We start from the raw sequence: 17,831 nt of genomic DNA, 5'->3' as shown, positions 1-17,831 counted from the left end.
CTACTCAAATGAATAGGAGCAGAAGCAGCACCAGCGATATCAGGAACACAGCTCAGATTATGATATATTGACTGAGAGGTCATCCCCAAGGGTCTTGCATTCCATATTCCCAAGGACCGAAGTTAATACTAAGAGTCTCCCAATACCACCATCCACTCAGTAACCTCTACCTCATCCAACATAACCTCTCCCTCCCTGAAGGTCCATGGGAGGATAACACCAAATCTTTGCCCCTTTACAGGGCTGTCTACAGGGGAGGAATATCTTCTCCCATAGTGCCTAAATAAGGAATCTCTGAACTGCATTTAGAGACTCAGAATCAGTTTAGTCATCAGGAGGAATCTTCCCACACTCCTACAATCATGAAGAATCTCTCTACTATCAATTATCTCATGGACATAAAGTGGTGTCCTTAGTCTAAAGGCCACCCCAAACTCAAAAGGTTTCTCTCCAGATATAATTCTTTGATGTGGAGCAAGTTGTGTCTTCAGACTGAAGGTCTTCCCACGTTCATCGCATTCATAAGGTCTCTCTCAGTATGAATGCTCTGATGTTGAGTAACAGATACATTCAGGTGGAAGGCCTTCTCTTGGACATTACATTCAGAAGCCATGAATTATTTGAAGTTGAGAAAGATCTGACTTGTGATGGAAGACCTCACACACTACTCACATTCATAAAGAAGTTCTCCAGTATGAATTCTCTGATACACAGTAAGATGTGGCTTCTTCCTGAAGGCCTTCCCACATTCACTACACACATAAGGTTTTTCTCCAACATGAATTTTTGATGTCTAATAAGATTTGAATTGCAATGGAAGGCCTTCCCACACTCCTTACATTCATGAGAAATCTCCCCAGGATGAATTCTCCGGTGGACATAAAGTAGTGTCCCCCATCTAAAGGCCATCCTACACTCATTACACTCTTAGTTTCTTTCCCGAATGAATTCTTTGGTGTTGAGTAAATTGGATACTCACTCTGAGGGTCTTCCCACATTCATTACATTCATAAGGCTTCTCTTCAATATGAATTTTTTGATGTCAAATAAGTCTGAGTTGTAGGGGAAAGCCTTCCCACACTCCTTATATTTATTAATGATGTCTCCAGTATGAATTCTCTGATGTACAGTAAGATCTTTCTTCCTCTTGTAGGCCTTTCCACTTGCATTATATTCATAAAGTTTCTCTTCAGTATGAATTCTGTGATGCTCTATAAGTTCTGTCTTATCCCGGGACGTCTTCCCACATCATTACATTCATAAGGTTTCTCTCCGGTATGAATCCTTTGATGTCGAATAAATTCTGAGTTGAAGAGAAAAGCCTTCCCACACTCCTCACATTCATAAGAAGTGTCTCCAGTATGAATTCTGTGATGCACTCTAAGATTTGAATTACTCCTGAAGACCTTCCCACATTCATTACATTCATAAAGTTTCTCTCCAGTATGAATTCTGTGAGGCATTATAAGTTGTGTCTTATATCTGAAGGCTTTTCCACATTCACTACATTCATAAGGTTTCTCTCCAATATGAATTCTCTGATGCACAGCTAGGTGTTCCTTGCTCCTAAAGGCCTTCCCACATCTATTATATTCAAGAAGTTCATCTCTAGTAAACTTTATGCTCTCTGAACAGCTGCTTCTTAGAATATCTGCCTCTGGCATCTGCGAATCCCAAAGAGGCCAAGTTCCTATAGTTCTCCAGTATCACATCCATGTACAACTTTTTCTGAGATGGGTTCAACTGTACCCACTCCTCTCGGGTGAATTCCACAGTCACATCCTTGAATGTGACTGATTTCTTTCTCATAATCCTGTGGCAAAAGGCAGGTGACAAAGCAGCAGGTGGGGATACACCAGGAGCCATAGCCACAATCCTGCGCATAGGCAGCTCAGGCAATAGGGTTGTTTTCTTACTGGAAGCAGCAGTGGGATTCAGCAGCCCCCTAGATGTTTGAACAGCCTTTTAAGGATCACACTGCTCACCTCCTGGTGTGAGGAAGGGACTAGAAAAGGTGCCCCAAAATCATCTGTGAGATTGTCTTTCAATTACATATCAAAAATGACAGTTGTGACCAATCTATTGGTTCTAGAACCTTCCATTTGACAAACATTCATTACAGACCTTCTGTGTGCAAGGCAGTGTACATAACTCAGAAGAAGTATATGTTAGTGGAGGGCAGCCTGCAGTTCACTGTCATGAAGAGTTCTAAACCCGAGCTGTCACAAAAGTCACTGTGCAAGTAGTGAGTAACCTCCACCCCTTGAGGTCTTCCATGGCTGAAAGGATTGAGTAATGTGGCTTACACAGTAGAGCAGGTGGAATTATCACTGAGTCACCACCCTAACCTAAGTGGAATAGGTTGCCTTAATGAATAGAAGGCTTCTCTTCGGTAGAGATCTCCAATGAAACAATGGATTGGGTTGGGTTAGATGACCCTCTCTTCCAAATCTTGAGATGCTGTGGGAGTCACCGAATACAAAAGGTGGGACATGAGGTGTGTGAATAGTTGGTGTGCAAAAAAATTCAGGGATTGGTTGGATGAAAAGCTGACTTGATTTTGGGTTGCAGTAATAGAAGCAGGCTGGCTGGAGCCAGGGAAGCAGGAATCTTCCTGGGCTCTGGGAGGGACAGAAATAACCGTGAAACAAATACTGTGTTCAGTTTTGAGAACCACATATTAATATGGACATGGACAGGACTTCAGTGATGACGCTGATCTTTAGGGTCTCATTGAGCCAGGAAGGTGACCCTGGGTTCTCAAGTGCCAGGTATGGCAGGAGAGACCCCCCAGGAGGCCAGTGTGTCCATCATCAAAGGACTGACCTTCGCCAAGTGAGCAGAGGCCCATCACCCCAAGCTTGGTCACAGGGAGATGGATTTTTCAGGCTCAGAGGTACATAGTGTCCATTTGCTAAGGGTAATGGGACAGAGAGCTATGGGGTGGAGGGAAGACCTCCTACAAATCGTAGCTACTTGAAGCATTAGAGTATCCACCCACAAGAATGTAGTGACTCAGTCATGGCTGGAGGAATTGGTCAGAGTGGGGAGGGCACAAGAAAGCAGTGCTCAGGACCCTGAAGGGCCCTTGTGTGGTAGCAGGTCAGCATTCCTCTATATGGCCCCAGAGGAGGGAAGTCACAGGGAAGCCAATGTCACACAGCAGGAGAGCTCACAAGCAGAGCTGTCCACCAGGGAAAGAGAGGCCTGAACACTGATAAGGTCGTGGATAGGCAGAGGCTGAAGCAGCATTGATCAGGCCTGCTGTGGGATCTTGGACCAGATGCCTCCTGCCATCTCAGGTTCTCTGCTGCTCAGACAGTGACAGACTGTTGGCCTACTCTGGGTCTTATCCCAGCCAAGGCTGCTAAGCCCTTAGAGGGTGCTGCAGAATCTCTCCTGGACCAGAGAGCATCTGCTGACCTCTTTGTGTCCCTAGCTGGTCAAATGAGGAACAAAAGTTGCACTAGGGGGAGGGAGAAGGGAACGAGTATTTATTGAGTACCTACTGTGTGTCAGGCACCATGCTAAGCCCTTTACAAATGTCATCTCATTTGATCAGGGACAGTGCATGAGGCTCGGACCTGCAGGGACCCTATGGGAGCACAAGCTTCTCACACCCCAAGCAGAGCACTGTTGATGTCCTGGGTCTCCCCATTAGATGCCCTGTCCATGCACCTCTCCAGGGGAGTTTTGTGCAAGGGAACACTGCCACCACCCACCAAAAAGGAGCCCAACCTTGGCAGGGGCTCTGATTTTGAAAGGAGGCTGGGTTTGCCAATGAAGCTCCATGCAGGCCCCCAGGGTACCCCCTAAGGCACCTAAGGAAGGGCGTGCCCAAAGGAAAGCAGCTCTGAGCTCAATGCTGTCCCTCTGCCAATTACCCCCATGTCTACAGGGAGACAACATCCTTCAGAGAGAAAATTTGGGGTGTGTTGAAGGGAACCTGGCTTCAGAATAAGGACCCTTAGGTTCCAGCCCTAGGTCAACTGTTTAGTATCCAATGGAACTTTTACGAGTCACTCAGCCCCTGGGAGCCTTTTTTTTTCCATTGGCAAAATAAGAGGGTACATTGGATGAATGTGAAGGCCCCTCCAGATTGAGACCCAGCATCCTCTGATCTCTGCCAGCTCTAAGCCTTTGGGTGCCTGGTCTGGGAAAGGCCCATGGGAACCTTTAGACAAAGAGGAAGGGAGTTCAGGTGCTGGAACAGAAATCGCTCAATGAGTGAGCAGTCATGCCAGCTTCTTCTCTGCCCTGGAACTGTGACTCAACTCTGTTACCAAACACCTTCTTATCCTGCATCCAAAGCCAGCAAAGGGTGCCCTGTAATTTCTTTCTGGCTAGTTTTTTGTCAATCTCCTTCTTATTTACGAGCTGAGAGCTCCCAAAGCAAAACTCCATAGTCACAAAATTCTATTTATAGCCCCACCAACATCCCTCCCACTCAATCTCTAACTGGAAATTTGTGTGATAAGTTGTGCAGTCAACAGATTGCTGGGCCTGGAGTCCTGAAACCCTAAATTAAAATATGACTTCAGACACCTATCAGCTGTGTCACCCTAAGTAACTTACTTAACCACTGTCTGCCTCAATTTCCTCAACTATAAAATGGGGATCATTATAGCACCTACCTACTGGAGTTGTTCTGATTCTCAAACAAGATGATATTTGTAAAAAGTCCCAAGAACTTTACCATTATTGTGACAGTTGAAAAGGAGTTTATATAACCAGAGGGCATGGATGTGAGTCCATTATGTTAGTATGATCTCCAAAAATAAGGAAGGGGGCAAAAAAGGGGATACACTGGGAGGAGGGGCAGATGGGAAAATTATCTCACATTAAAAAGGCCCTCAAGGAAGAGGTTTTAAAATGGGGGGGGGGGAATGGAGGAGGTGGCAGGCAATGTTTGAACCTCACTCTCATCTGAATTGGCTCAAAGAGGGAATCATATACACACTCAGTTGGGTATAGAAATGTAACATACCCAATAGGGAAATGGGAGAAGAAGGGACAAGAGAAAGGGAGAAAAATAAAGGGAGGTCAGATGAAGGGAAGCAGTGGATAGCAGCAAATAAATTTGTGAGGAAGGAGAAGATAAAAAGAAGAAGAAAGAGAAGAAAATGTGATGAAGAGAAATACAGTTAGCAACTACGACTTTGAATGTGAATGAGGTGAGCTCACTCATAAAACAGAAGCAGATTGCAGAATGGATTAGAAACCTGAAACCAACTATACGTTCTTTACAAGAGACACACTTTAAACAGGAAGACACATATACAGAGTTACAATAAAGGACTGGAGCAGAATCGAATGTGCTTCAGCTAAAATTAGAAAAAAGCAAGATTGGGTGTCCACGATCTCAGGCAAAGCGAAAGCAAAAGCAAAAATAAACTAGTTAAAAGGGATAATCAGGGAAACTACATTTTGCTAAAAGGTATCATCAACAGTTAAGTAATATTTAAAAAAAAAAAAACTTTACAGCGATAAGTATCTGACAAAGACCTCTAGCCTCTTTCTTGACTTTGAAACTTTATGTTCAAGTTGGGTTCAACTCACCTGGGGGTGGGGAGGCACTGTCCTAAGCTTCAGGCTTTTTTGTGCAGCTGTTCTCAGAGCTAGTTCTGGGGTCTGCAAGTTTTTGGTGCTCCCAAGGTGGTATTATCATGGGAGACATTTGGTCACTGTTCTCCTGGTCTGGGTCTGGTCCTTCATCAGGAAGGGTCCCTGCTCCTCTGCAGCCAATGAGCATTACTGATCCTTTCTACCTTGGAACTTGGACTCCGCCCCATGCTCTCTTTTGATTACATTCCGACATGGAGCTATGATTCAGAGTCAATTTTGCACAACACAGCACTGAAACACAATCCTGTTCTGCATCCATTTCTAGGAGCGAATGACATCTAATCTACGTCTGATTACTTTTTCTTTCCCCTTACTGCCTCTGGGCTAATTGCCCCTGAAGTTGCTGCTGCTACTGCTACGTTTCCAGTTCTGTTTGCAGCCCCACCAACCTCCCAACCATCCAAACTCCAACTGGGAACTTCTTTGTGAGAACTGGTGCAGTCAAAAGAGCACTGGGCCTCGAGTCAGAATACTCTAAATTAAAATCTGGCCTCAGACTTTTAGCTGGGTGACCCTGAGCAAGTTACTTAACCACCGTCTGCCTCAGTTTCTTCAACTATAAAATGGAGATCATTATAGCACTTACTCCCGGAGTTGCTGTAAGTCTCAATGAGATGACATTTGTAAATTGCTTAGTAGAGTGTGTGGCACATGGTAGATGAGTTACAGAAAACTCAGCTTCTACTTGTGACACCCTCAGCTCCTCTCCCCTTTACTATGGCAAAAGCCTTCCTGTTTGGGGGCTCTCGCTTCTCCAGCCCTCCACGCCACCAGCATGAAGGCATTTCCTTGACAAGCCGGGCAAGTGAGGAGCTGCTCTGGCAAGTCTAGATCTTCCACTCTTCTGAAAGCCTGGTTTGGGCAGCGGCACAAATCCACTCATCTTGCTGACTTTGGGTGTTTTGGAAAGGTGTCATGAAAGCACTCAGGTGAAGAGTGCACAGAAGGGCTTCACCTATCCCATCTACTTGGATGTCCTTACTCTTATCCGCTTCCCCTCTCCCCTTGGAGGACTCAGCTGATACTGCATATAGCAAAAATTATGTACCAAGGTGTCTTTGAAGACCACATGGGCTATCACAACAAGACAAAAGAGACTGCCTGATTTTTTAAAATCCATAGGGCTGAACTTGAAAGCCACATAAGAAGTCCTTGGAGGGGCTGGAATTCACGAACATTGCACATCGCTGGTGCTGGGGCCACCACTTGGCTGGAGCAAAGTTTGAGGAATTCCTCGTTGTCCAGCCAGCATGTCCAGGGATCGCCCACGCAGGAGTGGCCACTCCCGGGTTGGCTGGGGCACTTCCTCGAGGTCTTCAGAGAAGGTCCCTGTGGACTTTGTGCCACTCGAGGTGAGCGGTAAGGCGCAGATGAGGAGAGGCCTCCATCACTGGGGTGGCGCTCGCTGACGCGCCCCCACCCCCACCCCCAGCAGAGGTCTCCTCGGTCAGAATACCCCGGCCATCTCCCTCTCTTTCAGCTCTCAAGAGCTGTCCCCACAGGCATTTGCTCTTCTCCAGGCATTCCACTTCCTCTTCCTCAGTGTCCTTTATGTCAGAATCCTTGAGGTCAAAGATGGGCTCTCACCAATGAGACTGAAGCTGGCCTTGTTGGGTGGCAGGGCTGTAGTGCTGGAGCTCACAGGGGGCTTTGCTGGTGATTTCCAAGATCTTCTGATCAGCCTCCTTGGCTCTCCTCCCTGCCTCCTGGGCCATCATCAGCACCAGCATCTTGGCCTCCAGGGCCTTCTGCTCCCTTGGGAGTTTTTCCTCCTCTGTCCTAATGGCTGTGGCCTTGACCTGCTGCATCTCCTGTTTGACCTCAGCTGGCTTCTGAGCTAAGAGCTTTGCCTCCTTTTCTGTATCTGGGCCTTTTCTGCCTCAGACTGCATCCCTGGCCACGGTAGCTTCCTCCTTCGCTTGTAAGAGCCTTCTCTCCAATCCATCTCAGTTGACTCAGTTCACTCAGCCTCTTCCCCCATCTGCTTGTCTAGAGCCAAATGCTATCACTCCATCTACTTTATGGATTTCTCCTCACTGGCCTGGCTTTCCTCTGCTGTCTTTCCAATGAGGCAGCCTGCCTTCTTTGCATCAAGAGGTCATGTCCCAATGCTCAGCTGCAAAATCAACTTATTAACACCCAGTTTTGAGGAGTTAAATTTAAAGATGTCAACCTTCTTATCCAAAGGCTTAGTGGTACACTTTGTCACTGTAAGAGATGTTCCGGGTTTCATTCCAAAGGAAGGAGATTTGGGGGTCAGTCTGCTTTCAGGTCATGTATCTTTCCCTGATTGGTTTTCCAGTTCAGTTATTTTTTATATGAGATACTTCCTATTTTTTAATTCTTTTGACTATTTTAATATTTCTTGTTGTCTTACAGAGTCAGAAATCTATTGCTTGGGCAAGACTTGTATCTCTTGTGCCAAAAATTTTCAGGTTTCTTTTCTTCTGTAGCTCTCACTTCTTTTCTAATTCTTCATCTAGCACTCTTGTTCCTTTTCCATTCATTTCCTCTAGTGCTCTCAATTATAATTTTAATTTTAATGACTTATGATTTAATTGTTAGCTCTTTTCCCCTCTAACTCTTGCTTCATCTCTCAGTGAAGTTGAATTCAACTTATTCCCAAGCTGTTTTTTTTTCTTGGAAATGTGTGAAGTCAGCCAGTGAGGTAGAATTCAGTTTGTGTCACCCATATTTTAACCTTGTTTGACCTTTTGGGTGTGGTACTCAATCAGCCTGAAATTTGAATTCTACCCATTGTCACACTCCTACTGCAAGTTGCCTTGGTATGCTTAAAAAAAAAACAAACTACTTTTGTCTTATCTCCTGAGTTTGCCTTAATTGACTGGGATGAGTCCTGAACCAAGATTTCTTTTAATACTCACATCAACCACAAAGGGATCACTCTCTGGTATGACTACTACTGGGTGAACTCACCATTCAACACCACAGCCTACACTCAGACACTTGTCCAATAGTGTGTTGGACTGAACTCTCTCAGTGGTTAATGAACCATGAAGTAGTCAGAGAATTAAACTTCCCAAGCTCAGGAAGGATAAGGAGAAATAGCTTCCAAACCTCAAACTGATTCTTTCTCATTTGTGAGCAAAGGAGTGACTCAGGCAGAAAAGGTATACTGTTAAGTAGGTGGTCTTGCCCAATACTAGGTTGCCACAAGGCAGAAGGATACTGGTATCTATTTGGGACTGGCACAGAGGAAACCTCCTACCAACTCCCACCTCAGCAAGCTGTTGGAAACTTGGGATACAGGAAAAATGCCTATTCAACAGAGAATGTCCAAAACCCAAGGGGCAAGGCTCAATTTAGACTGGAATTGGTACTTAGATAGTTGTGACCAGATTATTTTTGATTATTAGCAGCTGCCCATGCATAAAAAAAAATTAAATAAAAACTAGTCTTGAAGAACTAGAACTAAGAGAAATAGATAATTGGTGCTGTGGGGACTTTCAAACTAAGACTGCCCCTCATTACCAGGTTCATTAGAGGTACCCTCTGTAAAGAACCTCTAAACAATCCAGATTTCTCAGAGAACCAAAGACCACGGCACCCTTAAGAACTGCTTTTGTAGAGCGAGAGAGAAAAAATCAGAAGGAACTTTTTAAAAGAAGAGAAAAGGGGAAGAGAGAAAGTTTAAGCAAATAGGGATGAGAGAAGAATGGGTAGAAAGCTAAAGAAAGGAGTCTGTTTGCACTGACACTGTGGATGAAGGGAGGGTTTGAAAGCAAAAGGTCTGGGAAGCCAAGCCAAGATGGCAGAGTAGAGAAAGCACTGGGCTAAACTCTGCCAACATTCCCCTCCAAACAGCTTTAAAAATAACACCTCAGATCAAATTCTGGAGTGGCAGGGCCAACAAAAGGTCAATGTGAGACATTTTCCAGCCCAAGACAACTTAGGAGGTGAGCTGGAAAGGTCTGTGATACCAGGGCAGTGTGCAGCCCAGAGCTACAACACCAACATCAGGCTTTGGAGGTGACTGGTGGCAGTGCTGGTGGCAGCTTTGGGAGCTCTCAGCTCACAGATGGTAAGGTGATCAGACAACTGATCAGAAAGAGGTTACTGGGAACCCTTTGCTGGCGCTGGGTTTGGGACCCTATGGCATTGCCCAGAGGTGATTCCAGGGTCAAGAGGATCTCTAGCACTTATAGCTACAGTAGAACAAGGTCCCTTCCTGGTAAAGACCAGAGCACGGGCCAGGAGAGCAGTGGCCACACCTCTCCTTAGATCACACTTCTTAGGAAGCTCTGAAAATTTACAGACCCCCAGAACTAGCACTGAAAACAGCAACATGAAAAATCTGAAACTTGGGATGGTTGCCCCCTCTATTCCAGGAGCAAAGATCAACTTTAACATAAGGGTGTTTTTAAATATTTGTTCCCAATTGCATGTAAAATCAATTTTTAAGATTTGGGTTTTTTTTTTTAATTTTGAGTTCCAAACTCTCTTCCTCCCTCTCTCCCCTCCCCCTCATTGAGAAGACGAGCAATTAGATATAGGTGATACATAATATAACATTTCAAGTCGAGAAACAGGCTGGAAAATGAGCTAACAGAAAAAGGGAAGGCTGCCTGTTCAACCAAGAATGTCCAAAACTCAAGCAGTCAGATGGGAATCAGTGCTGAAATATTGTGGGGAAATCTGGCCAGGGGAATGGGTGGCCCTTGATTATTGGCAGCTGGGCAGACTACAAACCAGCCAGCTGAGGAGTCAATTTCTTCCCCACAGCCCTGTGACAACACCAGTAAAGCTATTGTTTTCCTCATTTTGCAGAGAAGGAAACTGGGGCTTAGAGAGAGCTAGGGATTTGCCTGTGGTCACACGCCTGGCAAGTAAGGCCCCAAAGACAAGGGAGCCTCAGTGCTTTGAGTCAGGGCTGGAGATCAGCACAGTTTTGCGGAAAGTGGATTTGGGGAAGAACATCACTGGTTCCACTTCCTCGTATATTTGCTGTTATTGTAATTCTATCCCTTTGTACCGGATGTTTCTGTGTCAGTGCTGAACTTGACCTCCCTTCCCACTAATTACTTTACAATTAAGCAACAAAATTCTTGAGACTCTTTGAATAGTGCCAAGAACTCATCCCTTTCTCTTTATCCTACCTAAAAGAGCCTGGATCAGGGGCTTAATGTTGGTTAACTGACTGATAAAGAAGAAACCATTTCCTCTAGTCTAGTGTAAATGACCATGCCAAAGATACATTCTTTCCTTTGTAACAACTTAAGCACACTTTCTCCTTATCTGAAGAGACACATTTTCTAGCCTGCCAGCCTTACTAGATCTTAGCCAAAACTGTTCTATAAGAAACACTTGTTCTATTCTGTATATATGTATATGTGTATGTATGTGTATATATGTATGTATATACTCTGTGTATGTGTATATATGTATGTATGTGTATGTGTATATTCACATATATACACATATCCTTACATACATACATGCAAATGTACACATAAATAAGTGTGTGTGTGAGTCTCTTTGTCCAAGACTGCTGTGATCAGTTTTGTACCCAGCCCCTCGTTAGAATAGGCCCACCTTTGATTATAATATTCATTCTCTCATTAGCTGTTAACCAATCAGAGTTTATTTCTACTTGTTGGAAATACCCACTCTTCCATGGATATATAAATGTTCAGCAGCCCCTGGAGTTTGTCTTTGGTTTCAGAGAGAGCGGCTGACCTCAACTTATTATTTGCTAGACATAATTAATAAATTGATTATTAATTACCCAGAAACAATGTCTCTTGGACTTTTCATCATAGGATTAAATGAGAGAGCAGATGAAAAACTCTTGGCAAACCTTAAAGTCCTATAAATGCTAGTTCTTATTGTTACTGTTCAGTCATTTCAGTTATGTCTGACTCTCCATGACCCCATTTGGGGTTTTCTGGCATGGACACTAGAGTGGTTTGCCTTTTCCTTCTCCACCTCATTTTCCAGATGAGAAAATTAAGGCAAACAGGGTTAAGTGACTTGCCCAGGGTCAACAGATAAGTAAGTATCTGAGATCGAGTTTGAATTTAGGTCTTCCTAATTTCAGACCTGGCACTCTATCCACTGCACCACCTAGCTGCCCCATAGCTCTTATCATTGCTCACAGATATTTATAGAGCAAGTATGTACAAAGGAGAGTGCCTAGGGCACTGGGAGTACAGACATCTCCTTCCTAAAGATGCTTGCAGTATGCTAAGGGGAATGCAAGTGAGACTAATACAAAGTAGGGTATGATAAGGGCCAAGGAAAAAGTGAGGTAATTTGAGGAGGGGGCTGACAGCTGGGGCAGGGGGCATCAGGAAAGGCTTCTTGGAGGAGGTGGAAGCCCAGCTGAACCTGACAGGAAGAGTATTCCAGGATAGCCCCCAGTGCAGATGTATGGAAGGGGATGATGAGAGAAGGAAGGAAAAAGACCTGAACTCCCAGGAATTCTCTATCAGATATAAATGAATTACATGGGGCCACAGAACATCCTTCTGACTCAAATTTTTCTCTGAAAATTTTGCAGTGGAAGCCAAGTTTCCTAGAGTATTTTGTCTAAAAGGGAGTGGTGTGAAATCTAGCCTTAAGATTGCTTTGGTGGCCTGAATCATCCAGGGTGGAGTGAAAGGAAAGCTGAGAGAAACTGGCTTCCCTCCAACTTTCCACAGGGATGCCCTGAGACCGAAGGGCTCATGGAATGCTGTGGGAGGAAAATGCCTTCTGGGATTCTGTGGCATCTCCCTCGAAGAACATAAGGTCTCTGGGTTGGTAGGTTCTCCTCCCTTTCCCTGCTGCTGCTGGCCTTGAAAGCCTCCTGACTCACGAGGAGTCGGCTCCTTGCACTGGCATTGCTGGATCAGAGGCTCTCTCAGGATCTCTGTAAGACATGAGGCACACTCTCCCTCACCCTGAACTCCCCAAAAAGGACCAAAGGAGGGAGTTAAATTCTACCAAAATGTGGAAGAAAGAAGGTCAGGAAAACTCAAATACTTCTAACTTACTCCTCTTTGGAAATCAATCGTTAGACAGCTGGGGAAGGAAGACCCAAGGAGAGAGTCTGGTGAGCCTGCTGAATTTGCCCCAGAGATTATTCTAGGACACACACCTTTCTCACTGGCCAGGCTGGTCTGCTAACTGCAGAGAAACCAGGGACAAGGAAATGCCGGTGTCTGGGCCCTCCTTGGGGCATGAAGGCTCATGGAAAGTCAGTCTCCTTGGCTTAGCTTCCTATTATAACAACAGCATATCTGAGCCTGAGGGGCCTTGAAGAAGATCACCTTCAAAATTCTCTTTTTGTAGGAGAGAAAACTCCTAAGAAAAGTGGAGAGCCCAAAGCAGGGAATTTAAGAATATTCTGTAAATGTATATGAACTGTCCCTATGGGCAACACACAGTCCTAGGCACAGGAGATGCTATTATGGGTAAGAAACCCCTGGACTTCAACCAGGTCTCTTGACTTCTAGCCCAGGACTCTTCCTTCTGTATACTGCTGCTAACTGATCTATTCCCAATTTCTGCCTTTCCTTTGGAAGTAAGGCAATGTTTTCCTCTCTGAGCACCAGGTCTCCATGGTCCTGTCTCTAGCCTATCCTCTCTGACCTTCACCAATATCCTCCTGAAGGTGTGGAGGTGACCCCAGCTTCATGAGGTCCCGGCCAAGGGATCGTAAATTCTCCCAGGTCCTGCCAAGCTAGAAAGCCCTCAAATATGGCCTGGGCAATGGATGAGGGAGTCTGTCATCACTGGACCAGCCTGCTTCAACCTGGAAAGATTTAGCACCAGGGGCTTGGGATCTAGATGAGTGTGGTTGTCAACTATAGCAGCTCAGGGATGAACTTTCTCCTGAGGACTGGAGAAGCTGTGACCTGCATCAGAGAAAGCAGTATCCATGCCAATGAAATCACAGGTTCTTGGCCTCATCTTTGGCTTTGCCAAGGTCTTAACAGAGGCTACTTCCAAACCACATACTTGGTTGAAAGGTTAAGGAAAAGGACCAAACAGTCATTTTCTGTCTATTTTCTGCACAGGGCCACTATCCAAACCCACCATCAGCAGCACCAACATGGCCCCAGTGGAGAACAAGGACCACGTCTCCTTGACATGCCAGTCTGAGAGTCAAGATTTCACATACCTGCGGTTCATATGCAAAGGCTCCCCAGCTGGTGACGGGACAGTACTGTTCCCAGGTAATAGGGCACTCACAATCAATGTCACAAGGGAAGAACAAAGACACTATCTGTGTGAAATCTGGGACCCAGTTAGTGTCAATAGAAGTGACCCATTCACACCGAATATTACCCGTGAGTAAATTCTCTTTCTACATGGTGCATGCTTATAGCCTGGTGGTGTGTTCCCAGAGGTCAGGCTAATTCAGTCGCTTGCCTGAGTGCTGAAGATCAAATCTCTGAGGTTCCCATCTTTCTTGATTTTAGAGGCCCAGATTGGTCATGTCATGCTTTACCATCTATGATGGAACAGGGCCAGCCATGGCACTGAGCTAGGGAAGGCCTTAAGACCTTCCAAGTTCAGGAACCTCAAGTCCAAGCCTGTAAAGTAGAGGATGAGTTGTGAATTTCCCAGCTCAGAGGAGTGTCAAGGAGATGTAATGGTCCCTGGTGATGAATTACAGAAGAGGAAATTCCCCTTCTCCCACCCTTTATTTCAATATGGACTCATGCTCTTTGCTCCAGATGGCCTGGATACCCCATGATTGTCCCCACAGACCCTAATTACCCCATAGGGGCAACTCTTGAGTTGTCCTGCTCTGCTGACTCTAGCCCACCTGCCCAGTACACTTGGTTTTTCAAAGGAATTCAGATGATGACCACACCTCAGCTCTCTATTCCTAATGTGTCTCTGAATCACACTGGAATCTGTACCTGTATTGCATCTAACTCAGTCACTGGCCTGTCTAGCAGCAAAGACATCGATATCACAATCTCTGGTAACTGGACCAGCCCCCAGCTTTGTGTTGGTCTGTAGAGTTTTGGTGTTGCATTTTTAATAGCTCACAAAATCTGTCTTTGAAGGGACTCATATTCTCAATACAGAAACAATTTACTCATCTGCCATAGGAGCTTTGAAACAGGCAAATAGAGGAGACATTTTACAAACAGGAAATGTAGGAATAAATATGAAAAACAAGGTTAACATTCTGAAAATCTATAGAAAGATGTGACAACATAAAGATAGATGAAGTAGAAATAGTGACTCATTTTCCACAGGAGCTTTTCTGATGTTAAGAAGCAACTATTTAGTCCACTAAAACTAAACTGATCCCCTTCCCCCACCCCATTACACCTTCTTTTCTTATGAAAAACTCTCAAGCCCTCAAAGAATATTTTGATACATTCATGACATTGATAGGATTTTTTTCTTCACTGTGTCTTCACTGATGCCTAAAAATATTTGAGCTTTGACTATACACTTTCTCACACTCACTACATTCATAGGGTTTTTCCCCCAGTATGGATTCTCTGATGGTTAATAAGCTCAGAATTCTGACTGAAAGCCTTCTCACATTCATGACACAGGGTTTTTCTCCAGTGTAGATTCTCTGACGTTGAATAAGGACTGAACTCCAGCTGAAGACTTCCCCACACTCATCACATTCATAGGGTTCCTCCCCACTGTGGTTTTTCTGGTGTAGAATAAGGGCTGAGGGGCAGCTAGGTGACACAGTGGATAGAGCTCTGGCCTTGGAGTCAGGAGGATCTGAGTCCAAATCTGGCCTCAGACATTTGACACTTATTAGCTGTGTAATCCTGAACAAGTCACTTAACCCCGATTGCCTCACCAAAACAAAACAAAAAAAAAAAAAGAATAAGGGCTGAGCACTGGCTGATGAGTTTACAAATTCATCATATTTGTACTGTTTTTTTTTTTTTTATGAGAGGGATTTCCCTGCTTTCTTTCAAATATGTCCTTATGCTTAACATATTTGGAAATCTGAGTAATATCTATATTAAGGGTTCCAGAAATATCGTCCTGTGGTTCTATGCCTGAAGAAATCTGATTGGGAGGGAACTCCCCATTTTCAGCATCACCAATCACTGTGTCTTAGGGGGTGGAACTCCCAGGCTTCCTACTGAAGCTCATTCTCCATGGACAGGTACTGCATATTTGATGACTCCTCAGCTGTTTCCTAAGGTCCCATCCCCTCTATAAAGTCTTCTTGGGCTTGACCGCTGAATGAAACCTGATGCCTTGGTTCGTCAAGCTCTCTCTCCAGATCTTCCAAAATGCTCACTGCCTCTTCTCCATTTTCTGGATAATGCTCTCAAACTCAGGTCTGGAGTTCCTTGGGCAAGATGGTCAGGAACTGCTCCAGGACAGGTAGCCCTAGGATCTACTCTTTTGTGTGCCTCTCTAATCTAAATCAGAGATGGCAAAGCAGCCAGAGCTGACTCAGGGCTTCACAGGGCCCTGGTGAATCTTGGTACCCAAATTGCCTGAAAAAGATCTCTGGACCATGGCAGCTGTTCCACTGGACACTAGATCCCTGTCTGTAGGTGCTGTCCTCTTCTATCTTCACTCTCAAAGTATTTTTTTTTTCAATTAGAGTGGGAGAAATCAATATTGAACCTTCACTCAATTCTGCAGACATTCTGAATTAGAATGTCTCAGAAGCAAACTTATTTCAGCTGAGGTCCAGTTTTAGTACCTTTAGCTCTTCTTTAAAGTCACTGCTCTAGGGTTGAAAAGAGGTGGCTTACCTTTTCCAGGCTATACTGTAAAAAATATCTGCTTACTGATTTTAAACAACGAACCTGACATCACCAATCCAATGTCATAGACCTCTCCATCCAACCTCTTACATTGTCTTGGGATGGAAAAAGGTCTAATCCTGACCTTTTGCTCACTCTGCTAATCCAAGTTTTGACTTAAGGTATTATTTTAAGTTCTTTGGAGGGGAAGGTTGAGGGAGTTCAACTGAGTTCATGCCTCTATTCCACCATCTTGCTTCTGCCCTTTTCTTTCAAATCCTCCAATCACACCATCAGCATAAACAGACTCCAACTGTCTTTAGCTTACGACCCATTCTCCTCTCACCCTACTCGCTTAAACTTTCTCTTTCCTTTCTTTTTCTTCTTTTCCTACAAAAGTGGATCTTAAAGGTGCCATGATCTTTGGTTCTCTGAGAATTTTTGAAGAATAAATTCAAACTATAAATAGCCATATGAAAAAATGCTCCAAATCACTAATAATTACAGAAATGCACATTAAAATAGTTCTACAAGAGCACTGGCCCTGAAGCCAGGACGACCTGAGTTCAAATTTGGCCTCAGACCAAACACTTGATACTTACTAGCTGTGTGACCCTGGGCAAGTCACTCAACCCCAATTGCCTTTAAAAAAAAAAAACACCAGCTCTACAGTTCCACCTCATTCTCCTCAGATTGTGAAAGTTGACCCCATAGAAGAAAACGACAACTGTTGAAGGGGCTGTGGGAGGAACAGACACATTAATGCATTGTTGGCAGAGCTGCAAATTGGTTCAGCCATCTGGAAAGGCAACTTGGAACTATGTTCCCAAGGTTACTAAATTGGGCATATCCTTTGACACAATAATACCACCACTGCCTCTATCCCAAAGAGATCAAAGAAAAAGAAAAAGGACTCCTATGTAAAAATATTTGTAGCAGCTCTTTTTGTGGTAGCAAAAGTATTAGAAACTAAAGAGTTCCCATCAATCGAGGAATGACCGTACAAATTATGGTATATGGACATAATGGAACAGAATTGCCCCATAAGAAATGATGAAAGTGATGGTCTTAGAAGAATCCTGGGAAAAATTGTATGAACTGATGCAGAGTGAAGCATGCAGAACACGGTGAATGAAGCAACAATACTGTATAGACAAACACCTTGGAAAGCATTAAGAACTCTGATCAATTCACGACCATCCAATATTCCAGATAATCCAGGATGACACAAGCTACCCATTTCTGAAAAGAATCAAAATACAGAAAGAGGCAGAAATTTTACATGGACAGTGTGGAAATTTGTTTTGCTTGACTCTGCATATTGGTTTAAAGGGTTGGTTTTTTTTTTCATTTTATCAAGGGAAGAAGAAGTAAGGGAGAGAAAATAAATGTTTGTTATTTGAAAATATTTTTAAATAAAAAGAAAGGATATCATATTGATATCAATGTGGTCACAAGGAAGAGATCCTTTTCCATCATTAAAGAGAGTAGTCAAGGAAGTAATCA

General features: G+C 44.2%; 2 pseudogenes; both read right to left on the bottom strand.

The window, feature by feature from the left end:
- The window catches only part of LOC114040190, a 28,434-nt pseudogene extending 14,751 nt beyond the window's left edge, over positions 1–13,683 (bottom strand).
- Positions 13,684–14,941: 1,258 nt separating this feature from the next.
- On the bottom strand, positions 14,942–16,225 carry LOC114040189 (annotated as a pseudogene).
- Between the last annotated feature and the right edge of the window lie 1,606 nt (positions 16,226–17,831).

Source organism: Vombatus ursinus, unplaced genomic scaffold, assembly GCF_900497805.2.
Source record: "Vombatus ursinus unplaced genomic scaffold, bare-nosed wombat genome assembly UNPS02012758.1, whole genome shotgun sequence".
NCBI classification, from domain to species: domain Eukaryota; kingdom Metazoa; phylum Chordata; class Mammalia; order Diprotodontia; family Vombatidae; genus Vombatus; species Vombatus ursinus.
Note: the sequence above shows the minus strand (reverse complement) of the source record. Positions and strands in the feature narration are given on the sequence as shown.